We start from the raw sequence: 21,949 nt of genomic DNA on the forward strand, positions 1-21,949 counted from the left end.
TCAGAATGGACCATCCTGGATATATTCTATGATGGTCTGTCTGAGTTATCTAAGATGTCATTGGATACCTCTGCAGGTGGATCCATTCACCTAAAGAAAATGCCTGCAGAAGCTTAAGAACTCATTGACATGGTTGCAAATAACCAGTTCATGTACACTTCTGAAAGGAATCCTGTGAATAATGGGACGCCTATGAAGAAGGGAGTTCTTGAGGTTGATACTCTGAATGCCATATTGGCTCAGAACAAAATATTGACTCAGCAAGTCAATATGATTTCTCAGAGTCTGAATGGAATGCAAGCTGCATCCAACAGCACTCAAGAGGCATCTTCTGAAGAAGAAGCTTATGATCCTGAGAACCCTGCAATAGCAGAGGTGAATTACTTAGGTGAACCTTATGGAAACACCTATAACTCATCATGGAGAAATCATCCAAATTTCTCATGGAAGGATCAAAAGCCTCAACAAGGCTTTAATAATGGTGGAAGAAACAGGTTTAGCAATAGCAAGCCTTTTCCATCATCCACTCAGCAACAGACAGAGAATTCTGAGCAGAACCCATCTAGCTTAGCAAACTTAGTCTCTGATCTATCTAAGGCCACTGTGAGTTTCATGAATGAAACAAGGTCTTCCATTAGAAATTTGGAAGCACAAGTGGGCCAGCTGAGTAAAAGGATCACTGAAATCCCTCCTAGTACTCTCCCAAGCAATACAGAAGAGAATCCAAAAGGAGAGTGCAAGGCCATTAACATAACCAAAATGGCCGAACCCAATGAGGGAGAGGAGGACGTGAATCCCAAGGAGGAAGACCTCCTGGGACGTCCAGTGATCAATAAGGAGCTTCCCTCTGAGGAACCAAAGGACTCTGAGGCTCATCTAGAGACCATAGAGATTCCATTGAACCTCCTTATGCCATTCATGAGCTCTGATGAGTATTCCTCTTCTGAAGAGAATGAGGATGTTACTGAAGAGCAAACTGCCAAGTTTCTTGGTGCAATCATGAAGCTAAATGCCAAATTATTTGGCATTGATACTTGGGAAGTTTAACCTCCCTTGTTCATCAATGAACTAAGTGATCTGGATCAACTAACATTGCCTCAGAAGAGACAAGATCCTGGAAAGTTCATAATACCTTGTACTATAGGCACCATGATCTTTAAGGCTCTGTGTGACCTTGGTTCAGGGATAAACCTCATGCCCCTCTCTGTAATAGAGAAACTGGGAATCTATGGGGTGCAAGCTGCTAGAATCTCATTAGAGATGGCAGATAATTCAAGAAAACAGGCTTATGGACAAGTAGAGGACGTGTTAGTAAAGGTTAAAGGCCTTTACATCCCTGCTGATTTCATAGTCCTGGATACTGGAAAGGAAGAGGATGAATCCATCATCCTAGGAAGACCTTTCCTAGCCATAGCAAGAGCTGTGATTAATGTGGACATAGGAGAATTGATCCTTCAATTAAATGAGGACAACCTTGTGTTTACAACTCAAGGATCTCTCTCTGCATCCATGGAAAGGAAGCATAAAAAGCTTCTCTCAAAACAGAGTCAACCAGAGCCCCCACAATCAAACTCTAAGTTTGGTGTTGGGAGGCCACAACCAAACTCTAAGTTTGGTGTTGAACTCCCATATCCAAACTCTAAGTTTGGTGTTGGAGAGTCTCAACAATGCTCTGAACATCTGTGAAGCTCCATGAGAGCCCACTGTCAAGCTATTGACATTAAAGAAGCGCTTGTTGGGAGGCAACCCAATTTTTATCTAACTATATTTTTCTTAGTTATATGTCTTTATAGGTTCATGATCATGTGGAGTCACAAAATAAATATAAAAATTGAAAACGGAATCAAAAACAGCAGAAGAAAAATCACACCCTGGAGGAAGCATCTGCCTGGCGTTCAACGCCAGAACAGAGCATGGTTCTGGCACTGAACGCCCAAAATGGGCAGTATCTGGGCGCTGAACGCCCAAAATGGGCATCATCTGGGCGCTGAACGCCAGAAATGCACCCTGGAGAAGAGCTGGCACTGAACGCCCAGAACAAGCATGGTTCTGGCGTTCAATGCCAGAAATGGCCAGTAAATGGGCGTTGAACACCCAAAATGGGCACCAACCTGGCGCTGAACGCCCAGAGTTGCGTGCAAGGGCATTTTGCATGCCTAATTTGGTGCAAGGGTGTAAATCCTTGAACACCTCAGGATCTGTGGACCCCACAGGATCATCTCAGGATCTGTGGACCCCACAGGATCCCCACCTACCTCACATCCATCCACTCTTCCCCATAAACCTACCTCATAAACTCCACCTACCTTCAAAATTCAAAATCAATTTCCCACCCAAATCCACCCTAAATGGCCGAACATTCACCCCCCTTCCTTCCCTATATATAGCCCTCCATTCTTCCTCATTTTCACACAACATAACCCTCTCTTCTCTTCTTGGCCGAAACACAACCCCTTCTCCCTCTCCTCCATTTCTTCTTCTTCTTCATCTATTCTTTCTTCTCTTGCTCGAGGGCGAGCAAAATTCTAAGTTTGGTGTGGTAAAAGCATAAGCTTTTTGTTTTTCCATTACCATTGATGGCACCTAAGACCGGAAAATCCTCTAGAAAAGGAAAAGGGAAGACAAAAGCTTCCACCTCTGAGTCATGGGAGATGGAAAGGTTCATCTCCAAAGCCCATCAAGACCACTTCTATGATGTTGTGGCCAAGAAGAAGGTGATCCCTGAGGTCCCTTTCAAACTCAAAAGAAATGAGTATCCGGAGATCCGACATGAAATTCAAAGAAGAGGTTGGGAAGTTCTAACAAATCCCATCCAACAAGTCGTCATCCTAATGGTTCAAGAGTTCTATGCAAATGCATGGATCACCAAGAACCATGATCAAAGTAAGAACCCGAATCCAAAGAACTATGTTACAATGGTTCGGGGGAAATACTTAGATTTTAGTCCGAAGAATGTGAGGTTGGCGTTCAACTTGCCAAACATGGAAGAGAACGCACACCCCTACACAAGGAGAGTCAACTTTGATCAAAGGTTGGACCAAGTCCTCATGGACATATGTGTAGAAGGAGCTCAATGGAAGATTGACTCAAAAGGCAAGCCGGGTTCAACTAAGAAGATTGGACCTCAAGCCTGTGGCTAGAGGATGGTTGGAATTCATCCAATACTCCATCATCCCCACTAGCAACCGATCTGAAGTTATTGTGGATCGGGCCATCATGATTCATAGCATCATGATTAGAGAGGAAATAGAAGTTCATGAAGTCATCTCTAATGAACTCTACAAAATAGCCGAAAAGTCATCCCCCATGGCAAGGCTAGCTTTTCCTCATCTTATTTGCCATCTATGTTACCCAGTTGGAGCTTTCATAGAAGGAGACATTCCTATTAAGGAAGAGAAGCCCATCACTAAGAAAAAGATGGAGCAAGCAAGAGAGCCCATTCATGGAGCTCAAGAGGCACAGGAAGCTCATCACCATGAGATCCCGGAGATGCCTCAAATGCATTTTTCTCCACAAAACTATTGGGAGCAAATCAACACCTCCCTAGGAGAATTGAGTTCCAACATGGGACAACTAAGGATGGAACATCAAGAGCACTCCATCATCCTTCATGAAATAAGAGAAGATCAAAAAGCAATGAGGGAGGAGCAGCAAAGACAAGGAAGAGACATAGAAGAGCGCAAGGACATCATTGGTTCCTCAAGAAGGAAACGCCACCATCACTAAGGTGGATTCATTCCTTGTTCTTACTTTCTCTGTTTTTCGTTTTCTATGTTAAGTGCTTATCCATGTTTGTGTCTTATTACATGATCATTAGTAGTTAGTAACGTTGTCTTAAAGTTATGAATGTCCTATGAATCCATCACCTCTCTTAAATAAAAATTATTTTAATTCAAAAGAACAAGAAGTACATGAGTTTTGAATTTATCCTTGAACTTAGTTTAATTATATTGATGCGGTGACAATGCTTCTTGTTTTCTGAATGTATGCTTGAACAGTGCATATGTCTTTTGAAGTTGTTGTTTAAGAATGTTAAATATGTTGGCTCTTGAAAGAATAATGACTAGGAGACATGTTATTTGATAATCTAAAAAATCATAAAAATGATTCTTGAAGCAAGAAAAAGCAGCAAAGAACAAAGCTTGTAGAAAAAAAAATAGGCGAAAAAAATAGAAAGAAAAAGAAAAAGCAAGCAGAAAAAGCCAAAGCTCTTAAAACCAAGAGGCAAGAGCAAAAAGCCAATAACCCTTAAAACCAAAAGGCAAGGGCAAATAAAAAGGATCCCAAGGCTTTGAGCATCAGTGGATAGGAGGGCCTAAAGGAATAAAATCCTGGTCTAAGCGGCTAAACCAAGCTGTCCCTAACCATGTGCTTGTGGCGTGTAGGTGTCAAGTGAAAACTTGAGACTGAGCGGTTAAAGTCAAGGTCCAAAGCAAAAAAAAAAAAGAGTGTGCTTAAGAACCCTGGACACCTCTAATTGGGGACTTTAGCAAAGCTGAGTCACAATCTGAAAAGGTTCACCCAGTTATGTGTCTGTGGCATTTATGTATCCGGTGGTAATACTGGAAAACAAAGTGCTTAGGGCCACGGCCAAGACTCATAAAGAAGCTGTGTTCAAGAATCATCATACTGAACTAGGAGAATCAATAACACTATCTGAACTCTGAGTTCCTATAGAAGCCAATCATTCTGAACCTCAATGGATAGAGTGAGATGCCAAAACTATTCAAGAGGCAAAAAGCTATAAGTCCCGCTCATCTGATTGGAGCTATGTTTCATTGATAGTTTGGAATTTATAGTATATTCTCTTCTTTTTATCCTATTTGATTTTCAGTTGCTTGGGGACAAGCAACAATTTAAGTTTGGTGTTGTGATGAGCGGATAATTTATACGCTTTTTGGCATTGTTTTTAGTATGTTTTCAGTAGAATCTAGTTACTTTTAGGGATGTTTTCCTTAGTTTTTATGTTAAATTCACATTTCTAGACTTTACTATGAGTTTGTGTATTTTTCTGTGATTTCAGGTATTTTCTGGCTGAAATTGAGGGACTTGAGCAAAAATCAGATTCAGAAGTTGAAGAAGGACTGCTGATGCTGTTGGATTCTGACCTCCCTGCACTCAAAATGGATTTTCTGGAGCTACATAACTCAAAATGGCAAGCTACCAATTGCGTTGGAAAGTAGACATCCAGGGATTTCCAGCAATATATAATAGTCCATACTTTGGCTAAGAATAGATGATGCAAACTGGCGTTCAACGCCAGCTCTCTGCCCAATTCTGGCGTCCAGCGCCAGAAAAGGATCCAAAACCAGAGTTGAACGCCCAAACTGGCACAAATGCTGGCGTTCAACTCCAAGAAGGACCTCTGCACGTGCAACACTCAAGCTCAGCCCAAGCACACACCAAGTGGGCCCCGGAAGTGGATTTATGCATCAATTACTTATTTCTGTAAACCCTAGTGACTAGTTTATTATAAATAGGACCTTTTACTATTGTATTAGACATCCTGGATTGTATTCTGATCCTGTGATCACGTTTTAGGGGGCTGGCCATTCGGCCAAGCCTGGACCTTTCACTTATGTATTTTCAACGGTAGAGTTTCTACACTCCAGAGATTAAGGTGTGGAGCTCTGCTGTTCCTCAAAGATTAATGCAAAGTACTACTGTTTTTCTATTCAATTCAACTTATTCCGCTTCTAAGATATCCATTCGCACCCAAGAACATGATGAAGGTGATGATTATGTGACGCTCATCATCATTCTCCCTTATGAACACGTGCCTGACAAACACTTCCGTTCTACATGCAACAAGCTAGAATGAATATCTCTTGGATCCCTTAATCAGGATCTTCGTGGTATAAGTTAGAACCCATGGATGGCTATTCATGAGGATCCGGAAGGTCTAAACCTTCTCTGTGGTATTCCGAGTAGGATTCAGGGATTGAATGACTGTGACGAGCTTCAAACTCACGATTGCTGGGCGTAGTGACAGACGCAAAAGGATAGTAAATCCTATTCCAGTATGATCGAGAACCGACAGATGAATAGCCGTGCCGTGACAGGGTGCGTTGACCATTTTCACTGAGAGGATAGGATGTAACCATTGACAAGGGTGATGCCTCCAGACGATTAGCCATGCCGTGACAGGGCATTTGGATCATTTTCCCGAGAGAAGACCGAAAGTAGCCATTGACAATGGTGATGCATTACATAAAGCTTGCCATGGAAAGGAGTAAGACTGATTGGATGAAGATAGCATGAAAGCAGAGGTTCAGAGGAACGAAAGCATCTCTATTCCCTTATCTGAAATTCTCACCAATGATTTACATAAGTATTTCTATCCCTATTTTATTATTTAATTTCGAAAACACCATTACTATTTTATATCCGCCTAACTGAGATTTACAAGGTGACCATAGCTTGCTTCATACCAACAATCTCTGTGGGATTCGACCCTTACTCACGTAAGGTATTACTTGGACGACCCAGTGCACTTGCTGGTTAGTTGTGCGAAGTTGTGAACCATGGTATTGGCATCATGTTTTTGGCTCCATTACCAGGGAAAGAAAGAGCGATGAATTTTACATAATCAAAGTGTAATCACAATTTCTGCGCACCACCCACAGAGCATCATCCAAGCTTTTTGCCCAATCCCTTCTACGGGAAATTACAGTCCATTCTAGGATTCTTTTTAGTTCTCTATTAGAGACTTCAGCCTGCCCATTTGTCTGTGGATGATATGGAGTTGCTACTTTGTGGCTAATTCCATATCAGACTATAGCAGAGTAAAGCTGTTTATTGCAGAAATGAGTGCCCCCATCACTGATTAGTACTCTAGGGACACCAAACCTGTTGAAGATATATTTCTGGAGGAACTTCAGCACTATTTTAGTATCATTAATGGGTGTTGCAATTGCCTCTACCCATTTAGATACATAGTCTACTACCACAAGAATATACGTGTTTGAGTATGATAGCGGGAAAGGCCCATGAAGTCAATACTCCATACATCAAACAACTCAATCTCCAAGATCCTTTGTTGAGGCATGGCATAACCATGAGGCAGATTACCAGCTCTCTGGTAACTGTCACAGTTACGTACAAACTCTCGGGAGTCTCTATAGAGAGTAGGCCAGTAGAAGCCACATTGGAGAACCTTGGTGGCTGTTCGCTCACCTCTGAAATGGCCTCCATATTGTGATCCATGAAAATGCCATAAGATCTTCTGTGCCTTTTCCTTGGGCACACATCTACGGATTATTCCGTCTGCACATCTCTTAAAGAGATATGGTTCATCCTATAAGTAGTACTTTGCATAAGAAATCAATTTCTTTATTTGCTGCCTGCTGTACTCTTTGGGTATGAATCTTACAGCTTTATAGTTTGCAATGTCTGCAAACCATGGTATTTCCTGAATGGCAAATAATTGCTCATCCGGAAAGGTTTCAAAGATCTCAATAAAGGGGGAGGATGCCCCTTCTACTGGTTCTATCCGGGACAGATGATTAGCCACTTAGTTCTCTGTCCCTTTTCTGTCTCTTATTTCTATATTAAACTCTTGCAGAAGCAATACCCATCTTATGAGCCTGGGTTTTGAATCCTGCTTTATAAGTAGATATTTAAGAGCAGCATGGTCAGTGTACACAATCAATTTTGATCCTACTAAGTATGATCTAAACTTGTCAATGGCATAAACCACTGAAAGCAACTCTTTTTCTGTGGTTGTGTAATTTTTTTGTGCATCATTTAAAACACAGCTAGCATAATAAATGACATGCAGAAGCTTGTTATGCCTCTGTCCCAATAATACACCAATGGCATAGTCACTGGCATCACACATTAGTTCGAATGGTAATGTCTAGTCTGGTGCAGAAATAACTGGTGCTGTGACCAGCTTAGCTTTCAGAGTTTCAAATGCCTGCAGACACTCTGTGTCAAATACGAATGGCGTGTCAGTAGCTAGCAGATTGCTCAGAGGTTTTGCAATTTTTGAAAAATCCTTTGTAGACCTCCTATAGAATCCTGCATGCCCTAGAAAGCTTCTGATTGCCTTAACATTGGCAGGTGGTGGTAATTTTTCAATTACTTTCACTTTAGCTTGATCCACCTCTATTCCCTTGTTTGAAATTTTATGCCCAAGGACAATTCCTTCAGTCACCATAAAGTGACATTTTTCCCAGTTTAAAACTAGGTTGGTCTCTTGGTATCTTTTCAGAACAAGTGCTGAATGGTCAAGGCAGGAGTTGAATGAGTCTCCAAATACTGAAAAGTCATCCATGAAGACTTCTAGAAATTTCTCTACTATATCAGAGAAGATAGAGAGCATGCACCTATGAAAGGTTGCAGGTGCATTGCACAGACCAAAAGGCATCTTTCTGTAGGCAAACACTCCAGAAGGACATGTGAATGCTATTTTCTCTTGGTCCTGAGGATCTACTGTAATTTGGATGTAACCTGAATAGCTGTCCAAAAAGCAATAATATTCATGACCTACTAGTCTCTCTAGCATATGGTCTATGAATGGTAAAGAAAAGTGATCCTTCCTGGTGGCTGTATTGAGCTTTCTGTAATCAATACACATACGCCACCCTGTAACTGTTCTTGTAGGGACCAGTTCATTCTTTTTATTATGAACCATTGTCATGCCTCCCTTCTTGGGGACAACTTGGACAGGGCTCACCCAGGGGCTATAAGAAATAGGATAAATAATCCCAGCCTCCAGTAACTTGGTGACCTCTTTCTGCACCACCTCCTTCATGGCTGGATTTAGCCGCCTCTGTGGTTGAACCACTGGCTTAGCATCGTCCTCCAATAGGATCTTGTCCATGCATCTTGCTGGGCTGATGCCCTTAAGATCACTTATGGACCACCCAAGAGCCGTCTTGTGTGTCCTTAGCACTTGAAGTAGTGCTTTCTCTTCCTGTGGATTTAAAGCAGAGCTTATGATCACCGAAAAAGTGTCACCTTCTCCCAGAAATACATATTTCAGGGATGGTGGTAGTGGTTTGAGCTCAGGTTTAGGAGGTTTCTCTTCTTTCAGAAGAATTTTCAGAGGCTCTTTTATTTCCTCTGATTCCTCCAGATCAGGCTGAACATCTTTAAAGATGTCTTCTAGCTCTAATTCGAGACTCTTAGCCATGTTGATCTCCTCCAACAGGGAGTCAATAATATCAACACTCATGCAGTCTTTTGATGTGTTTGGATGCTTCATTGCCTCAACAACATTCAGCCTGAACTAATCCTCATTGACTCTCAAGGTCACTTTCCCTTTTTGGACATCAATGAGGGTTCGTCCAGTTGCTAGGAAAGGTCTTCCTAGAATGAGAGTTGTACTCTTGTGCTCCTCCATTTCCAGCACTACAGAGTCAGTGGAAAAGGCAAATGGCCCAACCTTGACAATCATGTCCTCAATTATGCTTGATGGATATTTAATGGAGCCATCAGCAAGTTGAAGACATATCCGGGTTGGTTTGACCTCTTCAGTCAAGCCAAGCTTTCTGATAGTGGATGCAGGGATTAGATTGATACTTGCCCCAAGGTCACATAGAGCTGTCTTGGTACAAGTACCCTCTAATGTGCATGGTATCATAAAGCTTCCGGGATCCTTAAGCTTTTCTGGTAAGCTTGTTAGGATGACTGCACTGAATTTTTCAGTGAGAAAAACTTTTTCTGTTTCTCTCCAATCCTTCTTATGACTTAAGATCTCTTTCATGAACTTAGTATAAGAGGGTATTTGCTCAAGTGCCTCTGCAAATAGAATCTTTATTTCAAGAGTCCTGAGATAGTCTGTAAAGCGGGCAAATTGTTTATCCTTTTCCGCTTGGCGGAGTTTATGAGGATAAGGCATTTTGGCTTTATATTCTTCAACCTTAGTTGCTGCAGGTTTATTTCCTACAGAGGCAGGTTGAGAAGCCTTCTTGAGGGAGTTATTATCAGCACTTGCAGGTGTCTGATCCCTCATTGGCGTTTGAACGCCAAGATTGGACATGGATTGGGCGTTTAACGCCAGACTCCTACCATTTTCTGGCATTCAACTGGACATGGATTGGGTGTTTAACGCCAGTTTTTCACCCTTTTCTGGCGTTTGAACGCCAGACTTATTCCTCTCTGGGCTCTTACTATCCTCAGAGGGATTTTGGGTAGCAGGTTGCTCATCCTCTGTCAGCTGTTCCTTTCTTGGCTTTTTGCTGCTTTGAGTTGAGATATTTAATATTTTTCCACTTCTTAATTGAACTGCTTGGCACTCCTCTGTTATCTGTTTTGATAACTGCTGTTTTGTCTGATTCAATTGTGATTCCATATCCTTGTTAGCATTTTTGGTTTCTTATAGCATCTCCTTAAATTTTGCTAACTGCCTTGTTATAGAAGATAGTTGCTGATTGAGTTCAGCAACTTGTTCCTGAGGATTAAAGTCAGTTGATACTGCCTTAGCTTCTTCTTTCATGGAGGACTTATTACTTATGTACAGATGCTGATTTCTAGCAACTAGATCGATAAGCTCTTGAGCCTCTTCAATAGTCTTTCTCATGTGTATAGATCTACCAGCGGAGTGGTTTAGAGATATCTGAGCCTTTTTTGTAAGCCCGTAGTAGAAGATGTCTAATTGCACCCACTCTGAAAATATTTCAAAGGGGCATTTCCTTAGCATCCCTCTGTACCTCTCCCAGGCATTATAAAGGGATTCATCATCCTCTTGTTTAAAGTCTTGGATGTCCAGCCTCAGCTGTGTCATCCTTTTTAGAGGGAAATATTGATTCAGGAATTTGTTTGATAATTGTTTCCATGTTCTTATGCTTGCTGTAGGTTGGTTATTTAACCACCTCTTAGCTTGATCTTTTACAGCAAATGGAAACAGTAATAATCTGTAGACATCCTGATCTACTACCTTGTCACGTACTGTGTCAGCAATTTACAAGAACTGTGCCAGAAACTCAGTAGGTTCTTCCTGTGGAAGACCGGAATACTGGCAATTTTGCTGCACCATGATAATGAGCTGAGGATTTAGCTCAAAACTGCTTGCTTTGATGGGAGGTATACAGATACTGCTCCCATATGCAGTAGTAATGGGGTTAGCATATGACCCCAGAGTCCTTCTGGACTGTTCATTTCCATTTAGGTCCATGATGGATAAAAGGGAATTGATATGAATTGCAAATAAAATATATTTTTATTTTTATTTTATTTAAGTAGAAACGAACTGAATAATTAAAAATAAATAAAAATAATAAGATAAAATAAAATAATATAAATTTCAAAAACTAAGAGAAAAATAAATTTGAAAACTAAAATAATTACTTAATTAAGAAGATTTGAAAAATTTTGGATATGATTTTTGAAAAAGATTTTGAATTTTAAATTTCAAAACTAAGATAAGATAGAAAAAAGTTTTAAAATAGAAATCTGAATTTTTAAAGGAAAATTTGAAAATTAATTAAAATAAAGAGAAAATATATTTTTGAGTTTAATGAAGAAAGAGAAAAACTGTAAAAATGACACCAAACTTAAATTTTTAGATCAAAACAAAGGAAACAAATAGGGAAACTTTGAATATCACGATGAACGCTAAGAATAACTTTTGAAAAATTTTTAAGAAAATAGAAACACAAAGGACCCAAAACATAAAATATTTTTATATTCTGAGCACTAATAATTGAAAAAAATTGAAAGAAAAATAAAATCATGCAATTGACACCAAACTTAAAATATGAAACTAAACTCAAACAGAAAAACTCAATTATTAGTTTATAAAAATTTTCGAAAAAAAATTGAAAAAGAAAATAAGGATTTAAAAAAAAAGTTTCAACCAAAAACAATAATAGAAGACACAATTTTAGTGATTCTAAACTAAAAAGATAAATTTTTCCTAATCTAAGCAACAAAATAAACCGTCAGTTGTCCAAACTCGAACAATCCCCAGCAACGGCGCCAAAAACTTGGTGCACGAATTGTAAATCACACTTTTCACAACTCGTACCACTAACCAGCAAGTGCACTGGGTCGTCCAAGTAATACCTTACGTGAGTAAGGGTCGATCCCACGGAGATTGTCGGCTTGAAGCAAGCTATGGTTATTTTGTAATTCTTAGTCAGAAAATTAATAATAAAAATGGTTGGGTTTATGAAGAGTAATTAACATAAAATAAATAATACTTGTTATGCAGTAATGGAGAACAGGTTGAGGTTCTGGAGATACTCTGTCTTTTGAATCTCTACTTTCCTACTGTCTTCTTCTTCACGCACGCAGGTCTCCTTCCATGGCAAGCTATATGTTGGCGGATCACCGTTGTCAATGGCTACCAGCCATCCTCTCAGTGAAAAGGGTCTATGTACATGGCTAATCATCTGTCGGTTCTCACTAATGTTGGAATAGGATCCATTGATCCTTTTGCACACTGTCACTGCGCCCAGCATTCATGAGTTTGAAGCTCGTCACAGTCATCTCTTCCCGGATCCTACTCGGAATACCACACACAAGGGTTAGACTTTCTGGATCTCAGGAATGCTACCAATTGATTCTAGCTTATACCTCAAAGACTCTGACCTCACAGATTTGAATGCTCTGTTGTCAGGAGATGCAATCAAACGTATGAGCCAGGAACACAAGAGATGCACACTCAATCTAAGGTAGAACGGAGGTGGTTGTCAGGCACGCGTTCATAGGTTGAGAATGGTGATGAGTGTCACGGATCATCACATTCATCATGTTCAAGTGCGAGTGAATATCTTAGAATAGAAACACGCGTGATTGAATGAAAAACAGTAGTAATTGCATTAATTCATCGAAACACAGCAGAGCTCCTCACCCCAACCATGGAGTTTAGAGACTCATGCTGTAAAAGATACAATTTCAAATGTAAAATGTCATGAGGTACATAGTAAGTCTCTAAAAGTAGTTTTTATACTAAACTAGTGACCTAGGTTTACAGAAAATGAGTAAACTAAGATAGATAGTACAGAAATCCACTTTCGGAGCCCACTTGGTGTGTGCTTAGGGTGAGCATTGAGCTTTATACGTGTAGAGGCTTCTCTTGGAGTTAAACGCCAGGTTGCAGCCTGTTTGTGGCGTTTAACTCTGGTTTGTAACCTGTTTCTGGCGTTTAACTTCAGAATAGGGTAGGAAGTTGGCGTTTAAACATCAGTTTATGTCGTCAAAACTCGGGCAAAGTATGAACTATTATATATTGCTGGAAAGCCCTAGATGTCTACTTTCCAACACAATTGAGAGCGCGTCGATTGGGTTTCTGTAGCTGCAGAAAATTTATTTCGAGTGCAGGGAGGTCAGAATCTAACAACATCTGCAGTCCTTTTTCAGCCTCTGAATAAGATTTTTGCTCAGGTCCCTCAATTCCAGCTAGAAAATACCTGAAATCACAGAAAAATATACAAACTCATAGTAAAGTCCAGAAATGTGATTTTTGCATGAAAACTAATAAAACTACACTAAAAAGTAGCTAAATCCTACTAAAAACTATATGAAAATACTTGGTGTGCGAAATCGTGATCATTCCTTCTTTGGTAACGGTGCTAAAAACTCAATACGCACGTTCATGTTCTTAATTCTATTTCACAACTTCATACAACTAACCAGCAAGTACACTGGGTCGTCTAAGTAATAAACCTTACGTAAGTAAGGGTCGATCCCACGGAGATTGTCGGCTTGAAGCAAGCTATGGTCACCTTGTAAATCTCAGTCAGGCGGATTCAAATGTATTAAGAGATTATAGTGTACTAAAAGATAATTAAAATAGAATAGAGATACTTATGTAATTCATAGGTGAGAATTTCAGATAAGCGTATAGAGATGCTTTTCGTTCCTCTGAACTTCTACTTTCCTGCTGTCTTCATCCAACCATTCCTACTCCTTTCCATGGCAAGCTTTATGTAGGGCATCACCGTTGTCAATGGCTACATCCCAGATCCTACTCGGAATACCACAGACAAGGTTTAGACTTTCCGGATCTCGGGAATGGCCATCCATGGGTTCTAACTTATACCACGAAGACTCTAATAGCTCGGACTCGGTCCCCTGTATTAGATATCTAAGAGATACTCATTCTAGCTTGTTTGCATGTAGAACAGAAGTGTTTGTCAGGCATGCGTTCATAGGTGAGAATGATGATGAGCGTCACATAATCATCACATTCATCATGTTCTTGGGTGCGAATGGATATCTTAGAATAGCAATAAGTATGAATTGAATAGAAAAACAGTAGTACTTTGTATTAATTCATGAGGAACAGCAGAGCTCCACACCTTAATCTATGGTATGTAGAAACTCTACTGTTGAAAATACATAAGTGAAAGGTTCAGGCATGGCCAAATGGCCAGCCCCCATAAAGGTCTAAGATAGCATAAAATTAATCAAAGATAATCCCAATACAATAGTAAAAAGTCCTATTTAAACTAAACTAGTTACTAGGGTTTACAGAAATGAGTAAATGATTCAGAAATCCACTTTTGGGGCCCACTTGGTGTGTGCTTGGGCTGAGCATTGAGCTTTACACGTGTAGAGGTCTTTCTTGGAGTTGAACGCCAGTTTGTAACCTGTTTCTGGCGTTTAACTCCACTTTGCAACCTGTTTCTGGCGTTTGACTCCAGAATGCAGCATGGAACTGGCGTTCAATGCCAGTTTATATCGTCTATCCTTAATCAAAGTATGGACTATTATATATTACTGGAAAGTCCTGGATGTCTACTTTCCAACGTAATTGAGAGCGCGCCATTTGGAGTTTTGTAGCTCCATAAAATCCACTTTGAGTGCAGGGAGGTCAGAATCCAACAGCATCTGCAGTCCTTCTTCAACCTCTAAATCTGATTTTTGCTCAAGTCCCTCAATTTCAGCCAGAAATTACCTGAAATCACAGAAAAACACACAAACTCATAGTAAAGTCCAGAAATGTGAATTTTAATTAACAACTAATAAAAATATACTAAAAACTAACAAAATTATACTGAAAACTATGTAAAAACAATGCCAAAAAGCGTATAAATTATCCGCTCATCACAACACCAAACTTAAATTGTTGCTTGTCCCCAAGAAACTGAAAATTAAATAGGATAAAAAGAAGAGAATATACTATAAATTCCAAAATATCAATGAAACTTAGCTCCAATCAGATGAGCGGGACTTGTAGCTTTTTGCCTCTTGAATAGTTTTGGCATCTCACTTTATCCATTGAAGTTCAGAATGATTGGCATCTATAGGAACTTAGAATTCAGATAGTGTTATTGATTCTTCTAGTTCAGTATGTTGATTCTTGAACACAACTACTTTATGAGTCTTGGCCGTGGCCCTAAGCACTTTGTTTTCCAGTATTACCACCGGATACATAAATGCCACAGACACATAACTGGGTGAACCTTTTCAGATTGTGACTCAGCTTTGCTAAAGTCTCCAATTAGAGGTGTCCAGGGTTCTTAAGCACACTCTTTTTTGCTTTGGACCTTGACTTTAACCGCTCAGTCTCAAGTTTTCACTTGACACCTTCACGCCACAAGCACATGGTTAGGGACAGCTTGGTTTAGCCGCTTAGGCCAGGATTTTATTCCTTTAGGCCCTCTTATCCACTGATGCTCAAAGCCTTGGATCCTTTTTATTACCCTTGTCTTTTGGTTTTAAGGGCTATTGGCTTTTTGCTCTTGCCTTTTGGTTTAAAGAGCTTTTGGCTTTTTCTGCTTGCTTTTTCTTTCTCTTTCTCTTTCTCTTTTTTTTTCGCTTTTTTTTCTGTAAGATTTTTTATTCACTGCTTTTTCTTGCTTCAAGAATCATTTTTATGATTTTTCAGATTATCAAATAACATTTCTCCTTTTTCCTTATTCTTCAAGAGCCAACATATTTAATATTCATAAACATCAACTTCAAAAGACATATGCACTGTTCAAGCATTCATTCAGAAAACAAAAAGTATTGTCACCACATCAAAGTAATTAAACTAGTTTCAAGGATGAATTCGAAATCATGTACTTCTTATTCTTTTGTAATTAAAATAATTTTCATTTAAGAGAGGTGATGGATTCATATTCATAACTTTAAGGTATAGACACTTAGACACTAATGATCATGTAATAAGACACAAATATAAATAAACATAAAGCTCAGAAATTGAAAAACAGGAAATAAATAGACAAGGAGATTAAGGAATGAGTCCACCTTAGTGAGGGTGGCGTCTTCCTCTCCTTGAAGAACCAATGGTGCTCTTGAGCTCCTCTATGTCTCTTCCTTGCCTTTGTTGCTCCTCCCTCATAGCTTTTTGATCTTCTCTAATCTCATGGAGGATGATGGAGTGCTCTTGATGCTCCACCCTTAGTTGTCCCATGTTAGAACTTAATTCTCCTAGGAAAGTGTTGATTTGCTCCCAATAATTCTGTGGAGGAAAGTGCATCCCCTGAGGCATCTCAGGGATTTCATGGTGGAGAATCTCCTCATGCTCATGTGGAGGTCCATGATCTCTTGTTTGCTCCATCCTTTTCTTAGTGATGGGCTTATCCTTTTCAATGAGGATGTCTCCCTCTATGTTAATTCCAGCTGAATTGCAGAGGTGGCATTACCATTAAAATACAATAGATGAATAGTCATTCGAAGAAAAATCATTAAACATAAATATAGAATATTCAAAATATTCTATCACATTTTTTTACTAATATATATAAATCCAATCACTAGGATTGGTAACTAGTAATAAGTTAATAAGGAGCGAGTGGATATAAAAAAAAAATCTTCGACGTAGGTGGGCTTTTCTCAGTATTTTATTGTTAGGTATAGTTATGCTTTTTTCCGTCGCGCTGTCGATCGATCAAATAAATAACAATTGTCGAATAAAAAAAATGGGGCGTCGCCAAGCGGTAAGGCATCGGGTTTTGGTCCCGCCATTCGGAGGTTCGAATCCTTCCGTCCCAGAGCATATCCATTCATGATGTATATCCTATTTGAATAAAATTGTCACTGTTACCGATGTACGGGGTCGGGTAATTTCGTGGTCCTCCGCAGGTACTTGTGGATTCAAAGGTACGCGAAGGGGAACACCATTTGCCGCCCAAACCGCAGCAGGAAATGTTATTCGAACAGTAGCGAATCAAGGCATGCAACGAGCAGAAGTCATGATAAAGGGTCCCGGTCTCGGAAGAGATGCGGCATGAAGAGATCAAATAGAACCAAGATAGATCTTTTTGATCAGAGGTTGAATCGATCATCAGAAGAAGAATTAGGCCAAAAATTACCGAATGCCCACGTCGGTGTTGCTGAGCCCTTTCGCTCCTTGAATAACTGAGAACACACTTTCTACGATCCTATAGTGGCTTATCGTAGCTCTTTCTGGAGAATTAGACGGTCTTCCCGAGCAAGCCTTTTATTTGGTGGGTAATATCGATGAAGCAACTGCGAAGGCTACGAACTTAGAAATGGAGGGGAAATTGAAGAAATGACTTTAAATCTTTGTGTACTGACCCCCAATCGAATTGTTTGGGATTCAGAAGTGAAGGAAATTATTTTGTCCACTAATAGTGGACAAATTGGAGTATTACCAAATCATGCACCTATTGCTACAGCTGTAGATATAGGTATCTTGATTCCTGTTGAAGCATATCTCGGGGGGGTGCAGGGCAGACGATTTCAAAACGGACTCCCCATTCATTAGATAGAGAAGATCACCAAGATTTCGTGATGCGCTGCCGAACTTATTCCAATTCAATAAGAGATCTCAATATTATGCCTTGAAGAGGACTCGAACCTCCACGCTCTTTAGCACGAGACCTATTAATTTCTTCATTATTTGTAACAGTTCTTTACTTGGGCGGTTCAAATATCTCTATTCCGTACCTATTCATTTCTGAGTCTTTTGAAATAACTAAAGCATATGGAGTTTTTGGAACTACAATTGATATCTTTATCACATTAGCTAAAACTTAAGAGCGAATGCGTTCATTAGATTTAATAACATTATTTTGTTGTGGGCGAGGAGGGATTCGAACCCCCGACACCGTGGTTCGTAGCCACGTGCTCTAATCCTCTGAGCTACAGGCCCCATCCCGTCTCCACTGGATCTGTTTCCCGGAGTACCCTAAAACTAAAAAAAGGGAACCTTCCCTCTCCCCAGCCATTTCATTTCGGCTTAAGAAGATGTGAAAGCGCCTCTCTCTCTCTATAAGAACGGTGCGTTCCGAGGTGTGAAGTGGGCGAGAAGGGATTTCATAATTGGGGTTTTGAATCGGGGGGGGCCAATTCAAAGCCCTCCGGTAAAATAAGAACAGCCCCGACATTCAAAGCCCCCTTTTTACCATTAGCAAGAACTTGTTTGATTTGCATATCATAAGGAATTCGAACAACCGCTTCAAATACAGTATCGGGAAGTACCGTTTGTGGAACTTCAATATCCACGGGCTTATTAGCCAAATGGCAATTGGCACATACAATACGACCTGTCGCTTCTCGCGGATTTTCATATCCCTGTTGTGCAAAAATGGGATATTAATGACTGGGAGAAAGAGACTTTTCACTTACAGTCTCTTCTCTTATTATTTCTATTATTTTATTTAATATTAATTAAAATATTTTAATTCAATTAATATTAATTACTCGGATAGATAGATAGATAGATAAAAATATCGAAAAAGTAAATAGAAAAAATATTAGAAATTTCTCTTTCTCTTACCGTGATCTACAAAAAAGTAGACTTTGGAGTTTTTTTTAACTGAAAGAAAGGAAAATAGAACAAAAACGACTTTTTGATGAATAAATGGAGATACTATCTCATTTATTTCTGGCAATGTTATTTTGATATTTGGTCTCAACCCCGAATGATCCATATAAAGGAATTATTTGAGAATTCATTTCATTTTTTTTGGGGGGGCTATCTTTCAAATGTACGGCTAAACTTTTCAGTGGTACGGAGTCAAATGCTGCCTTGATCCACTTGGCTACATCCGCCCAAAGGAGAAATTTCCTAGACTACTCTTTTTGTAGTCTTTTGTTATCATTTTTCTGTTTTTTCTAATTCTATTTATGTTTCCATTCTTTTTTTATCTGCTAATATGTATAAAAAAAGTAAAGGAGCAATAGAAACTGCGTTGATATTGCTCCTTTACTTTCAAAAGAGAAACCCAATCCTGAGTGAAATAAATCCCACGGCTTCGATCTTTTTCAATAAAATCATCACGTAATAAATCAACAAAACCTAAAGTAATATCTCTTTCCCCTTCAAGTTTACCTACTACGGTACCGGCGTGAATATGATCTCCACCAGACAAACGTAACGCTTTAGCTAGTACACGAAAGTGCATACCATGATTAGAAAAGGCTAACCTTGCCAAATTAGAGGACTTGTCAGCCACCTTGTAGAGTTCTTGAGGTATGATCTCATGAACTTCCACTTCCTCCCCAATCATGATGCTATGGATCATGATGGCCCGGTCTACAGTAACTTCAGACCGGTTGCTAGTAGGAATGATTGAGCGTTGAATGAACTCCAACCATCTTCTAGCTACTGGTTTGAGGTCAAGCCTTCTTAGTTGAACCGGCTTGCCTTTTGAGTCAATTTTCCATTGAGCTCCTTCCACACATATGTCCATGAAGACTTGGTCCAACCTTTGATCAAAGTTGACTCTTCTAGTATAGAGGCGTGTGTTTTCTTCCATCATTGGCAAGTTGAACGCCAACCTTACATTTTCCGAACTGAAATCTAAGTAATTCCCCCGAACCATGGTGAGCCAATTCTTTGGATTCGGGTTCACACTTTGATTATGGTTCCTAGTGATCCATGCATTTACATAGAACTCTTGAACCTTTAAGATCCCGACTTGTTGAATGGGGTTGGTGAGAACTTCCCAACCTCTTCTTTGAATCTCAAGTTGGATCTCTGGATACTCATTCCTTTTGAGTTTGAAAGGAACCTCAGGGATCACTTTTTTCTTGGCCACAACTTCATAGAAGTAGTCTTGATGGACCTTAGAGATGAATCTCTCCATCTCCCATGACTTAGAAGTGGAACCAATTGCCTTCCCTTTCCTCTTTCTAGAGGTTTCTCTGGCCTTAGGTGCCATGAATGGTTATGGAAAAACAAAAAGCTATGCTTTTACCACACCAAACTTAAAATGGTTGCTCGTCCCCGAGAAAAAGAAGAAAGAAAGAAGTAGAAGAAGAAGAGAATGGAGGAGATGGAGGGAAAAGTGGTTTCGGCCAAGGGGTGAAGAGAGGGTTGTGTTGTGTGAAAATGAAGAAGGAATGAGGGGTTTATATAGGAGTGGGGAGGGGTTTAAGGTTCGGCCATTTAGGGTTGGGTTTGGGAGGGAAATTATTTTGAATTTAAAGGTAGGTGGGGTTTTTGGGGAAGAGAGGATGGATGTGAGTGGTGAATAGGTGATGGGGAAGGGTGATTTAGTTGATTGGTAAGGGGTATTTGGGGAAGAGTGTTATGAAAAGGTGTGAAGAGGAGAGAAGAAGTAGGTGGGGATCCTGTGGGGTCCACAGATCCTGAGGTGTTTGAGGATTTCTCATCCCTTCACCTTTTAGGCGTGTAAAATGCCCTATATATGCAATCCTGGCGTTTAACGCCAGACTGCAGCATGTTTCTGGCGTTAAACGCCACTTCCATGCATGTTTTGGGCGTTCAACGCCAGTCCATAGCATGTTTCTGGCGTTGAACGTCAATATGGTGCATGTTTCTGGCATTAAACGCCAGTCTGATGCTTGTTTCTGGCGTTTAACGCCAGCTTTTCTCTGGGTGCAATCCTGGCGTTTAAATGCCAGACTGCTGCTTACTGGCGTTTAAACGCCAGTAAGTCCTTCCTCCAGGGTGTGCTGTTTTTAATGCTATTTTTCATTCTGTTTTTAATTTTTTTGTAGTTTTTGTGACTCCACATGATCATCAACCTAATAAAACACGAAATAATAAAATAGATATAATTTAAATAACATTGGGTTGCCTCCCAACAAGCGCTTCTTTAATGTCAATAGCTTGACAGTGGGCTCTCACGGAGCCACACAAGTGATCAGGTCAATTTTGTAGACTCCCAACACCAAATTTAGAGTTTCGATGTGGGGATCCAACACCAAACTTAGAGTTTGGCTGAGGCCTCCCAACACCAAACTTAGAGTTTGATTGTGGGGGCTTTGGTTGACTCTGCACTGAGAGAAGCTTTTCATGCTTCCTCTCCATGGTTACAAAAGGAGATTCTTGAGTTTTAAACACAAGGTAGTCCTCATTCAGTTGAAGGACCAACTCTCCTCTATCCATATCAATCACAGCTCTTGCTGTGGCTAGGAAGGGTCTTCCAAGGATGATGGATTCATCCATATCCTTCCCAGTGTCTAGGATTATGAAATCAGTAGGGATGTAAAGGCCTTCGACATTTACTAACACGTCCTCTACTTGTCCATAAGCCTATTTTCTTGAGTTGTCTGCCATCTCTACTGAGATTCTGGCAGCTTGTACCTCAAAGATTCCCAATTTCTCCATTACAGAGAGTGGCATGAGGTTTATCCCTGACCCAAGGTCACATAGAGCTTTCTCAAAGGCCATGGTGCCTATGGTACAAGGTATTAAGAACTTTCCAGGATCCTGTTTCTTCTGAGGCAATGTCAGTTGATCCAGATCACTCAGTTCATTGATGAGCAAGGGAGGTTCATCTTCCCAAGTCTCATTACCAAATAATTTGGCATTCAGCTTCATGATTGAACCAAGGTACTTGGCAACTTGCTCTTCAGTAACATCTTCATTCTCTTCAGAAGAAGAATATTCATCAGAGCTCATGAATGGCATAAGGAGGTTTAATGGAATCTCTATGGTCTCCAGATGAGCCTCAGAGTCCTTTGGTTCCTCAGAGGGAAGCTCCTTATTGATCTCTGGATGTCCTAGGAGGTCTTCCTCACTGGGATTCACGTCCTCTCCCTCCCTTGCAGGTTCGGCCATGATGGTCAATTCAATGGCCTTGCACTCTCCTTTTGGGTTTTCTTCTGT

At 40.1% G+C, this 21,949-nt stretch overlaps 1 non-coding gene across 1 annotated transcript; it reads right to left on the bottom strand.

The window, feature by feature from the left end:
* Positions 1-17,945: 17,945 nt before the first annotated feature.
* Positions 17,946-18,019, bottom strand: TRNAR-ACG (transfer RNA arginine (anticodon ACG)). The gene has a single exon. It is a non-coding gene; the product is annotated as a tRNA-Arg (tRNA).
* Between the last annotated feature and the right edge of the window lie 3,930 nt (positions 18,020-21,949).

This window comes from Arachis hypogaea, chromosome 13, assembly GCF_003086295.3.
Source record: "Arachis hypogaea cultivar Tifrunner chromosome 13, arahy.Tifrunner.gnm2.J5K5, whole genome shotgun sequence".
Classification (NCBI taxonomy): Eukaryota; Viridiplantae; Streptophyta; class Magnoliopsida; order Fabales; family Fabaceae; genus Arachis; species Arachis hypogaea.